Genomic DNA, 12,266 nt, shown 5'->3' with positions numbered 1-12,266 from the left:
AAAATAAGCAGGCCGCTGTTTTCGTAGCATTTATGTTTCATTCCAATTATAATAGTTTCAACAGTTCTCTTTTTATTCCTCTGACATTGCTATTTGTGTCATGTTCCCTACTTGAAAGCATTTGTTATTTTTCATGGTTATGAACACGACTGTTTATGAGTTCCGAACAAAAAAATGGTGAAAGCTTGCTTGGTGATTTTTTTTCCTTTCTATGAACTATTCTCTGTATCTCCTAGTAGGGAAAATGACATTTTGTGTTATATGTGGATGAATAATTCAGTGTGCTATACTGCTTTTTGCATCACGGTATGTGAATGCTGTTTTTGGATATATCATAATAGTCCAATTACTTAAAACGTCTGACATGTTCAATTAAACTGCAACGTTCAAAATGCATGTCGGGCACTTTCGAACTGGACTGTGAAAAATAATATCGACCTATAAGTTATGATAATAATGACATGACGGGAATAAATGGGAAAAATAATGTACTTCCTTCTCCCAGTAATACTATTGTTGTATAGACAGAAACACGTTTAGACAGTTTTATGACGGTTTTGTTTTTAATGTTCTCACTTAAGAAGAAAAAATTTATTGCCGGTCATTTTTCATGTAAGCATTATATTTCACACTTTATATATTAGGTTTCAAAATTTGAAATTGCATAAAAATGTTAAAATTATGAATTGGGTTTTAAGCAGTAAATGTATGTTTATTAATGTTATTGCAATCGGTGTGAAGTACGAGAGAGACACAAACAATGGACCCGACTTCAAAAATACAAATTTAAAAACGTCGGAGTTGCTGAACATGTTACAATAAAAGATGCATTAATTCAAAGAGGAAAATGCCAAGTTTTTATTAGTTACAAATGGTTAACGTAGGACCATTTCGCTATGTGATAAACATCTAATCTGCAGTCCATTTTTTTATATGTCATAACGAAATTTCAAGTATTGTGATTATTTAATATATCTGGATAATTTAAGCCATTTAATAGTTAACTCGATGGGTAAGTCTAATTAAAACTAAAAATGAGAACCTGTTCAAGAAAATCAAATGAAAGTTTAATTTTTATTAACGTGTAACTTTTCAAGCAATTTCTCTGTGAGCTTACGTAAATTTCTGGTGTAATCTTGCGCAGAAATTAGTGAGACGTTACGCTATAGTTATGTTACCATCGTGCACCTTCCATACGCGATGTGTTATTTTAGACTAGTTATATCAGAAAGTTCCTCTGGATCTGTGGAAGCACAGTATTCCGGCTAAGCTGCCACCGAATTTAAGGAGTAAGGTACCACAAAATGTTTACAGCGTTTAAAGTATGTATTACTTGTGTTATTGCTTTTATCTGTCAGTCTCATGATGCGCTAAACATGCGCTTTTCTCAAAAAAAGCCGTAAAAAGCATACTTAGTGAGGTTGAATAATTTAAAAAAAAAAAAAGATTCAAACTCACAATATGCCTCTTAATCGGATAAAACTTTAATTCGGGTTAAAACTAACAAGCTACAGCATAAGAAGACGAACAACCAAATCTGGATGCATAAAATAACTAAAATTTGGTCATGAGCCTTTTCTAAAACAGCGCCACATATAAGCAATATTGTAATGGGAAAAAATACGCATAACTCTGTGACTAAAGAATGAGTTGCTTCCTCTGATAAAACTATAAAGAATTCGTATATTAAAGGTTGGTTATCATTCTGTTAGCCTCACTAGAGGAAAGGTCCGAAGATCATATGATGCGATTAATATGATGGTAGCTTGATTAATGATTATAATTTCATGGTCCTAATAAGAGCACTTTCTTTACTTTATAAATTGCATATAAAATTTTAAAAAAAACTCAACACACTGAACGAGCTTTTGTTGTCGTTTAGTTAACTTCCATGTAAATCCAATTGGATCTTTCCGCAAGACAACGCAAAGACACACACTTCTCACGGTGTGAAAGAAATGCTTATGTTTTAGAATATTCTTTATATCCAACTCGCAAGCACTCAGAACAAATCTCAATCCGGTAAAGAACGTCTAGGAATCATCTCACGTGACTTCAACAAAATTGGCAGTATTATTCATTGCAAAAAAGCTGAAATCAGCGATTAGGAAGACCTGCGGCAGATTCGCTCTCAAAGCCTTTTTTAAACTCTTTTTTTTTTTTTAATTGAAAATTGCATATTTCATTTCGTATGTGGCAATGTAAATACCACAGACTGGCAACGATCTGGGTTTCATAAAATGTAAATAGTTTGTTTTTGTAAGACGAGAAAAAAGGGAATAATAGATTAAAAAACTAAAAAAATACGCTTTAAAAGCGAAATGAACTAAAAATTTAAAAATAATCTTTGGATGACAAGTATATAAAGTAATTGTCCAAACACTTAATTTTACTGCAATAAAAAAAGCGTGGGGGGTTTCTTATCAGTTGTCTTGAATTTCTTCCACTTGTTATCCATGAAAAAAAGTAAATAGTCATTCCCCACGCTATTTTACTTCCTTTTACAAAAAAGAAAGTATTGTATTCGCGAAAAAAGTTTCACCCAAAAATCGACCTTAATTTCCATTTTGCTCACCCCCAAATGAATGTCGATTTTTTTTTTCAACCTGACCACACGTGGATATGTGCCTAAGAACGTACAGACACCCGAAATATCAATTTAGACGATCCCCGAGTTAATTACAACGAATTTTCTCGTGACGTCTGTATGTACATATGTATGTGTGTATGTATGTCGCATAACTCAAGAACGGAATGTCCTAGAAAGTTGAAATTTGGTATATAGACTTCTAGTGGGGTCTAGTTGTGCATCTTCCTTTTTGGTTGCATCCATATGCTTCAAAGGGGATATTTTTCCCCTTTTTTGGGGGCAAAAGACCCCCTTTCGATGTTAATTTCGATGTAAACTCACGTGGTGTTATAATTTGGTGGACACTTGCCGATATATCGCCAGTCTTTTAATCGCCAAGTTTTGTCGCTAACTTGGAGACAAATTTGGCGATTTTTTTAATTTTTTTAATTTACTATTGAATCATATTAAAACTGCCAATAATGAGAAAATGACATAAAATTGGAGTAAAAGGAAGTCATGTGATGCACGCATCAGCTCGTTTTTATTACAGTAAAATTAAGTGTTTGGTCAAATACTTTGTATGCTTGTCATCCAAAAATTATTTTTAACTTTTTAGTTCTTTTAGCTATTAAAGCGTGTTTTTTAAGCTTTTCAAACTATTATTTTATTTTTTACTTTTTAGTTCATTTTGCTACAAAAGCGTGTTTTTTTGTTTCAAATAAGATTTCGATACTAAATATTGCTAACACTTGTAACTCTTAAATGAAATCTATGTGCGTGTGTTCGATTTTTATAATGGAATGTATCTTAGTATTTTATTGCATTATTTGCATCAGACATTTTAAATGCTTGCTGGTAAATTCATGTGCAAACATTGTTACACTTCGCAGCTCTGATTTGTACATCGTAAGTAATTCTAATAAGTCACTGTCTATTTGTCCAAAGGAAAGTCAGACCCACAAACATACAAGGTAAGCTAATTAAAACGTGTTATTTGGTATAAACTAATACCTAATCGTTAATAAATTAATTTGATTATAGATATTGCATTGTCACCGGGTCTGAGGTTGCATTACAAATTTTAAAAGAACCCGATCACAAAAAAGTGTGCGAAAACTGAGTTGCAAGATTATAAAATTAATTTCGGTGCAGGTGGGATTAGAATGCACGCCCAATGATTCACGGAGGTGGACGTCAGCGAAGACCCGCGCCTTGTACCGCTCGGCCACGAATGCTCATAAAGTGGTGGAATGTATTAACAGTAATAAACCACCTGATCTTAGTCCAAAGGAGAGTTGCTCACAAACATACAAGTGAAGCTAATAAAAGCGTGTTAAAAAGCGTAAGATTACTCAACACCGTTTTGTGTTATTGGTATTAAGATTGAAGCAGTACCCACAAGGGTCAGCACAGGGACCAAATTTTGTTCTTATTTGCCCGTTAATTTCTGAGATATAACTGGCACTTATAGCGGAGAAAACTTTTTCTCCACTGGCCTTGGAGTGATTGGCGTAAAAACTAATGCGCACAAATTTATATGGTGTTTTTGATTGTGTATCAAATTACGTTCGATTACATGCAGTAGTTTTCGCTCAGCAGCAGACACATACAGACACACAGATATTTTCTTAAAGTGGTCAAAATGGAGCTCGCACACTTCAAAATGTAAAAATTCGTCAAGACTCGAAAATCGAAAATTTTCACGAACTCAATATCTTTTTTCATATGCGATCTATAACAAAAAAAAAAAAATCGACGCACCAAGAAGCAATCATCCAATTGCTTTGCAATTTCGTATGCATGAGTGTTTTTACCAGATATGCAAATGATCAAAATTTGGTGTCCAATGAATGAATAGTTTGATCTCCAGCGCATCCGAACTGAGCATCCAGCAGATGCATATAAGGAGCAGTTTTTCAACAGTTAACTAAAACTTTCGGTTTGATTGCGATTCAGATTATCTTTCAACAGTTTAAAAATGCCTCGCCGCATGGTTCGTGCTCATTACGAGCAACTGTCAGAGTTTGAGGGAGGTCGTATCATTGGATTGAAAGAGGCTGGTTGAACAATTGGAGAATCGCTTGTCATTTGAGTCGAGGAGATGTGGCGATTCGAAGATGCTGGTAAGCATGGGTGGAAAATGGTAGAATTCAGAGTCAGCATCGTGGCGGTCGACGTAGGGTCACAACAGAGCGTGTGGAGAGAGCAATTGTCCGATCAGTTGTCACAGCGCCTTCTTCATCTCTATCAACCATCAAACGGTCAACCCAAACACCCGTGTCCGTCATGATCATTTACAAACGGTTGAGGCAGCGAAATCTGCTCTCGCACTGGCCGTTTCACCACCTGCCACTGACGCCTGCACACTGCCGAGTCAGATTACAGCTGTGCGAGGCTCGATCAGGTTGAAATGATGCTGACTGGGAATGTATAGTCTTTAGCGACGAATCCCGCTTCCAACTGCGTGCTGATGATCATCGAAGACGCGTTTGGAGACACCCAAGGCAGAGGGGGGATTCTGTCTTCACATTTGCATGCCTCACCGGCCCTCAAAAAGGCATTATGGTCTGAGTTGCCATTTACTTTGATAGCTGGACCCCATTGGTCGTAAGTAGAGGTACACTTACTGCACAGCGGTACTTCGACGCATCATAAGATCTGTTTTGCTACCGTTCATTTCGCAGTACCCTCGGCTGGTTTTCCAGCAGAACAATGCCAGACCACATGCGGTCCGTGTTGCTATGAAATTTCTGCAAGCTTGTCAAAGAATTTCTTGGCCTGCCAGATAGCCAGATCTCTCTCCCATCGAGTATGTCTGGGATATGATGAGAAGGCGATTGCATCTGGCACGGAATATTGAAGACCTCATTTGACAATTGGAGCGAGTTAGGCAGGAAATACTGCAGGACACTATCCGGGAGCTTTGTTGATCTATGTCACGCCGTGCTTTATCTTTTTACCAGGCTCGAGGCGGGTCAACACCTTATTGAACTTGCTACTGTAACTCTGACATAGATTATTCAATTGTTCTGAGGATTTAATCATTTACTATTCGTTACGTCGTCTTCTTGCCCACCAATTTTATTCTCAATTGGACCAATCCTTCTTTTTGCGTCGTTTTTTTGTTATAGAGGGCAGAAAAAAAATGTAGCAGAAAGTAAAAACTTGTGTAAAACTATATTGTTTTTGTTCTGCGTATTAAAAGATGCCAAATTTTGTTTTTCAACTACTTTAAAATTCTGTAATAACAAGTGTTAAAATTTTATATGAAATAAAATGTGAATTGTCTCATTTTTTGGTAGAATATCGTATTAAAAAAACTTACTTTCATGTTTAATTTAAAAAAATATTTCACATCTGAACGTCTGAAAGCATCATATTTTATTATTTACAAATTGTATCCTCCCGTCGACAAATATGTTACAAAGCAAAAAAATAGAAAGCATTACAGAGTCACAAACATGTCAGGAACAGTTGATTTGAAAGTGAAAAAATGGCTCGTTCAAAGCTATTTTAATAGAAAGAATGCAAAAAATGTCACAAAATATAAAATAAAGTGACATCTGGCATTCGCATTCAAAAGAAAAAAATACATATAACTTCTTTTAGATACTGTAGTGTCGTATTTTGTAGAAAAATAATTAATGCATGAAATGCTTTCAAGTACATTAGCTATGAAATAATTTTGGAAATAAAAAGGCAGATGTAAGGAAAGTGACTGGAAGGGCTAAAATGTGATTAAATTAAAAGCACGATTTGCATGTAAAACAAGTGACTCAACGTAAAAAGCTAAAAATTGTTGTTTCCTATTTACTGATTTAGCTTAAAGTTTCTCACTTTTTGAATCCATGTTCCCTTTTTGTGCAAAGTTAACTGCGTAACCTTAAGAAGAAGCACGCACATTTTGTTAAAATTTGTGTATTAAATTTTAGTTGTTAATCTAGAAAATTGATTACAGATAGGCAATTTAAATTGAAAACAAAGTATTTTAACCAGACATACGTGACAAAGGGTTTATTTATCTGAAAATATTTTTGAAATGTCTGAGGAAAATATTAGAGTGAGTGCTGAACTGGTGTTTGGTTCCAAAATCAATTGATATTTGACTCCAGCTCAAAAACAGGTCGAAAGCAGTTACAAGCCAACCCCAGCACTAAACTTGTTTCAATTAATGTTTTTCAGTCAATTTGCATACTTAAATTTGCGCAAGTCAGTTGTCGTAAACAGAGAATAGTACTTCATAGCAATGTCTTCAACTTCTTCGTATTTTTTTTTTTCTACCATTCCGAAAGATAATTGCAAAATATTACATTACTTTTGTTTTAACAACATTGCTCAAACTTTTGTCCCAAATTATTTAATGGAATTATAAATATCTGTGTGTCTTCTCTTTTGGTGGTTATTCTTGTTTTTTTTATCAGAAATTGAGTACCTCAAGAGGTGCGTTTAACACCAAAAGAGAATCATTCAAGGTGCCCACTGAAGTCCGTTGCCATCCCAGATGAAAGTTTCCAGGGTGAAAATGTAAGTCTTGAGGTTTTCTATAACTTTGAATATATTAAAGAAGCTTCAAATTGCCCCCAAGGCTGTCTAACAACCGCTCGTTTATTAAAACATGCATGTATGGTATTCGTATTTTATTTGTATTTTTAATTTTGCAGAAAATCTAGTCCCACAGACTTACTTTTGTTTTAGTACAGTCGTCTGTTATTGTTGTCGAGTGCCAGCTAGGCTGGCAATTTGGGGTGCGCTGCTTTACTTTTCCAACTGTACCGTAATTTGGTGTGAAGTCCGATTTCTACAGTACACACATGCCGTAAGGACCCGTTAATAGGGTAGGCAGCCATTCACAGAATAATAACACATTCACACAAAGAAAGGACAAGGACATAAGATAGAAAGTACGTCCATGCCCAACCAGGATTCGAACCCGGACCTTCCAGTAGCAGTCAGACTTCTATGACCACTAGACAAGGCAGGCGGCAATACAGTCGTCCATGAAATTAGATTAACTACAGTAAGATTCCGTTATCTAAGTCGCTGGAGTAACAGTTACGAATTAATAAACCCCGCATTTATAGTGCAATTTTTTTTTTTTGCTACTAATATTTCATTTGCGGAAGGATTTATGTTAATTAGTAGAACAAATAATAAACTCTGTCAGGAACAGCAAACATACTTTTTTATATCTTCAAAAAATTAGGGAAGTTTGGAAAATCGAAGAAAAACAAATATTTTCTGTATCATAAAACCAAATATGCATTCTTTTCTTTAGCTTGCAAGCACTTTATTATCTTTCATTTTGCCTGGGATACCGAAATGAATTCACTCTTTTCATCTATTATTTCTCTGTTTCCCTATATTCTTGTGTTTATGAGAGTCTGCTTCTCTTTTAGCAATAACAATTCATATTCTGCACAACAAAAATTATGACTGAGAAGGTTTTGCATTCTTTGTGAAGTCGATATATAGGTGATTTTATAGTTATAGTCAATTAAAAAAAACATTAAAAATATCTCGTCTTAACTTTTATCTACGATTGGTATTGAGAAAAAATGAAGAAGGAAAAGTACGGAATTACTAAAATGTAAAGAAAAACTATTTAAGAAATTGGAAACATTTAATGAGATTCGTTATCCTATACCAACCTTTTCAGTTGCCATACTGAAGTTACTGTTGAAGTAATAAGAATCACTGAAGTTACTTTTAAGGTAATAAAGTTGCCATACTGAAGTTACTGTTGAAGTAATAAGAATCACTGAAGTTACTTTTAAGGTAATAAAGTTGTCTTTCTGAAGTTAGTAAATTGCTGAAGAAATCAACTAGCAACTTCCTTCATATGTTTTCAAAAAAGTATCTGTGTATAGTCTACTTTCTCTTCTTCTGTAATTTCAACCTTTATATTAGTTAATGAGACTTTCCCCGGTCATAATTTAAATCTACTTGTGGAACCTGGTGATAAATTTCCATATTATTATATTTTTATCTTCTACATATGTAATAAAATATTTGTGGCTGGGTGTGTTTGTGGCGTGTTTCACGGGAAATCATTATGTCCTGAAATGATGACATTTGGTATACAGGGGTATCTATGTGTAGTAGGGTGTCCCGTCCATATATGAGAAAAAAAAATTTTGAGCTACACTATCACAAGAGGTGTCAATATTTGCGAAATTTTTCACAGATCACGAAAAAGGTAAAAAAAATGGAATTGCGTGTCATCTTGAGGGCTCTACCGCTCTTTGAAGTTTTGCATATTTTACATTTTTGACAGACCTAAACGATATGATTTAAAAAATACAAAAATGAAGTTTACAAAGCATTTTATTTAAGAAACTAATGAAACAAAGCACAAGAAAACAAAATAAACAAACTACAGTTTATAAATAATGACAAAAGTTTAGAATTTAAACTTATTTTTGTGTCCAAAATTTGGAATTTCTGCGCGAGATTGCAACTTGGTTCTAACGAAGCCATCTCTAGAAGTAGCGTTAGTAACACTTTGTGAAGCCTCTGTTATTAGTTTAACACATCTTTCCACAGATTGTGAGTGGCAAGGGAAGTCAACGATTTCCAAGCTATTATCTTTTCCATAATTTGAAGGTTCTCGTTAGAAATATGTCGAAGAACCGGTGGTGCTGTAACCTGACACTCTTGCCAGACAATTATTTCCGTATAATCTTTAGCAGATAAGTTAATTTTTGGTGTTTTAAATATTCTGCGTTTAGTGCTACTTTCAGCCTCTCTAGCTTTCTTTATTCTTCGTAATGCTAACTCCCGAATGTGCTCCCTATCATCAAACAACATACTGACCAGCAGATTTTCTGGGTGCGCAAAAAAAGCATTTCTTTCGATAACAAAATACACAACAGATTTCAAGTTTTCGGGTAAAAATCGAGAGTACACAATCATTTGAAAAAGATGTTTGGCTGCTTCCTTAAAAGATGACTTTTGCTTGATTAAGAACCAAACTGGAGCGTACACTTTAACCACACAGTTAACAAGTAATCGCAAATTTTCTGTTGGATTAAGAGTACTTACATAAAGTCTGAGTATACGATTAGCAGAAGTAAGCCATCTCGAGTGCGCCATTTTTCCAAGTTGGCGATTTGCCAGCTCAGTACTACAGAAACCAGTTGATACAGCTTGACAAATCTCATAAAGATATTTTTGATCCGTGCTTAGTTCATCAACCACATTTTTCGGCAAGTTAGGCAAATTACCATCCACCGCGCAAAAAGACAATGTCATTTTATTTTCATAACCAGCTAACTGTTTTCCAATAGGTCCGGAATATTCTTTAGGACGCAAAGTGCAACCATCTAAGGTCAAGAATAAATGACTAAGGGGTAATTCGTTGGCATGAAGCATACACACGCAACATTGCAATGGTCTTTCCAAATACTCCTCTAAATATTGAATCACACCACCCTTCCAACCGGTGTGTATTGCAGTTCCGTCACATCCAACGCAAATCACGTCTTCTAAATTCAAGCATTGACCTTCTAATAGAGCTGTAATCGAAGTTAGAATTGCCTTTGCAGTGCCACGACTTGGCGTTGTGTGTCCCAAATAAATTGATCCGGGTTCTGCTAAAATTGAGATCTGCTCTTCTAAAATTTCTTTGCGATGGTAACGAGCTCCTATTTTCTCATTTATCAGAGTCTTGTCTTTACGTCCATCAAAGTAAATGCTTTTTATAACAATACTTCCAATATCTTTGGAAGCTTCTTTCCGAGCTTTAGCTACAGCTCTGTGAATTTTGTTTTTATCGACAATTAGAGTTAAATCTTCTTTTGAAACCAAGCCGACATCAGCTAAAACTGCAGAAGCAACAGCAGCAGCAGATCGCGTCGACAAACCGTATCTATCACAGACCTTAGCAACTGTTGGCAAGATCAGTGTATTCCTATTTGTCGTTGAAGTTGATGGTGTCCCTGTAGAGGCCGTATTCGTCTCTGTTATGGGATACGTTTCTGGAGAAAATTCACGCATCGAATCGTCATCAAAATTTGCTGAGACAGAATCGTTATTTTCAGTAGAAGACTTTTTTGCTGCCCTTTCAAGTTTTCTCTGCTGTTGTTTCATTAATCTAGCTGTTTCTTTCTTATCGACACCTCTTATCACCATTTTCCTGTCATTTCTTTGATCCAACAAGAAACTTCTCTCATTGATGGGAACTTTTTTAGGTTTTAAACACGAATAAGACTCAAATACAGGGCACTTACAAGCCGCAACGTCGAAGAGCTTCTCAGATGACTCTAAAAAGCACTTCAGTTTATTTTCAAAACTATCACTTCGTTTGCTTCTGGATTATCGTTTCAAATTGACGTACTTTTCGAAATAGAATTTTAATAATTGAATTACTCGTTCCTTAGTTACGATTGGAATTGAAGCTTTTGTCCAAATACTGTTGATTTTTTCAGAAACAATTGTATATATATCTGAACTGGAAGGGTCCTTTCCATTATGCATACATTTCTGTTCGCTCCTGACAAATAAAATAAATTTTATGACGTCTTTTACAGTAGGTAGCTGCCGATCATCAAGTTCCTTGTAGGGTCCCAGTATAGCACAAGTAATCTCAATACGTCTCGAACTCATTACTTAAAACTAACAGAATCGGCATATAACACTAACAATTGCAACTGTACTTTTATAGCATTAAAATTACTTTGGCTACGAAGAAAACACCCGTGAGTCAAGCCAAGAAAGCCCTCGAAACAAGTAAAAGGAATTAGCAAGTTGAAACCAAACAAAGTCGAAGTCGTCAGTAACATATTGTTGCATGCAAATCGAGACGTGGCGCCAAGCTTCGTGGACGATTCTACTGCGGAAATGGGGGTTATTCCCATATAGGCATTTACAGTAGTAATCACCATATGTTTTTTTTTTTTTTCTTTTCTGTTCGTGTTGATATTACGAATCACGATCTTTTTATTTCAGCCGTCGAGCTTTTATTTCACAGTGAATTTATAACTTTATTCACAGTACTTCTTTTTCAGTTGCCATAAAAATGACAATTTTTCAAAACTTTGACGATCGGTAGAGCCCTGAAGATATAGTTTTATTCTATTTTTTAAATTATTTTTGTAATTTACGATCGATTTTGCAAATTTTGAGAGGTCTTGCATTAAGAAAAACGGAAAAAAAATTTTTCGGGATACCCTAATGTGTAGTCTATGTGTAGTCCACTTTCTCTTCTCCACTTTCAACCTTTATATTAGTTCATGATACTTTCCTCGATCATAACTTAAATGTATTTGTGTAGCCTGGTGAAAAATTTCCATTTTATTATATTTTTATCTTCTAAATGTATAATAAAATATTTGTGGGTGGATGTGTTTATGGCGCGTTTTACGGGAAATCATTATGTCCTGGAAAGATGACATTTGGTATACAGGGGTAATGTTTTCCGACGTTGGGCACCTCTTAGCTAAATTTTTGACAGTTAAATTAGAAGTTTTTATTATGCAAATAATGATTTGATTTGAGAGCGCAATATAACAATATATAATTTTAAATTTAAGTTATGGTTTGATACATTTACAATTTTGATAATTGACGACATATATCTGCAACATTTCTCATTTAAAACTAAATGCATGGATACATTAATCCAAACGCTATAGTTTACCAATTACGTAACATGTTTACTGAATACAATATTTTTAAAAGCGTACATTAAACATCA

The sequence above is a fragment of the Uloborus diversus genome, chromosome 7, assembly GCF_026930045.1.
Source record: "Uloborus diversus isolate 005 chromosome 7, Udiv.v.3.1, whole genome shotgun sequence".
Taxonomy (NCBI): Eukaryota; Metazoa; Arthropoda; class Arachnida; order Araneae; family Uloboridae; genus Uloborus; species Uloborus diversus.
This window is presented reverse-complemented; position numbering follows the sequence as displayed.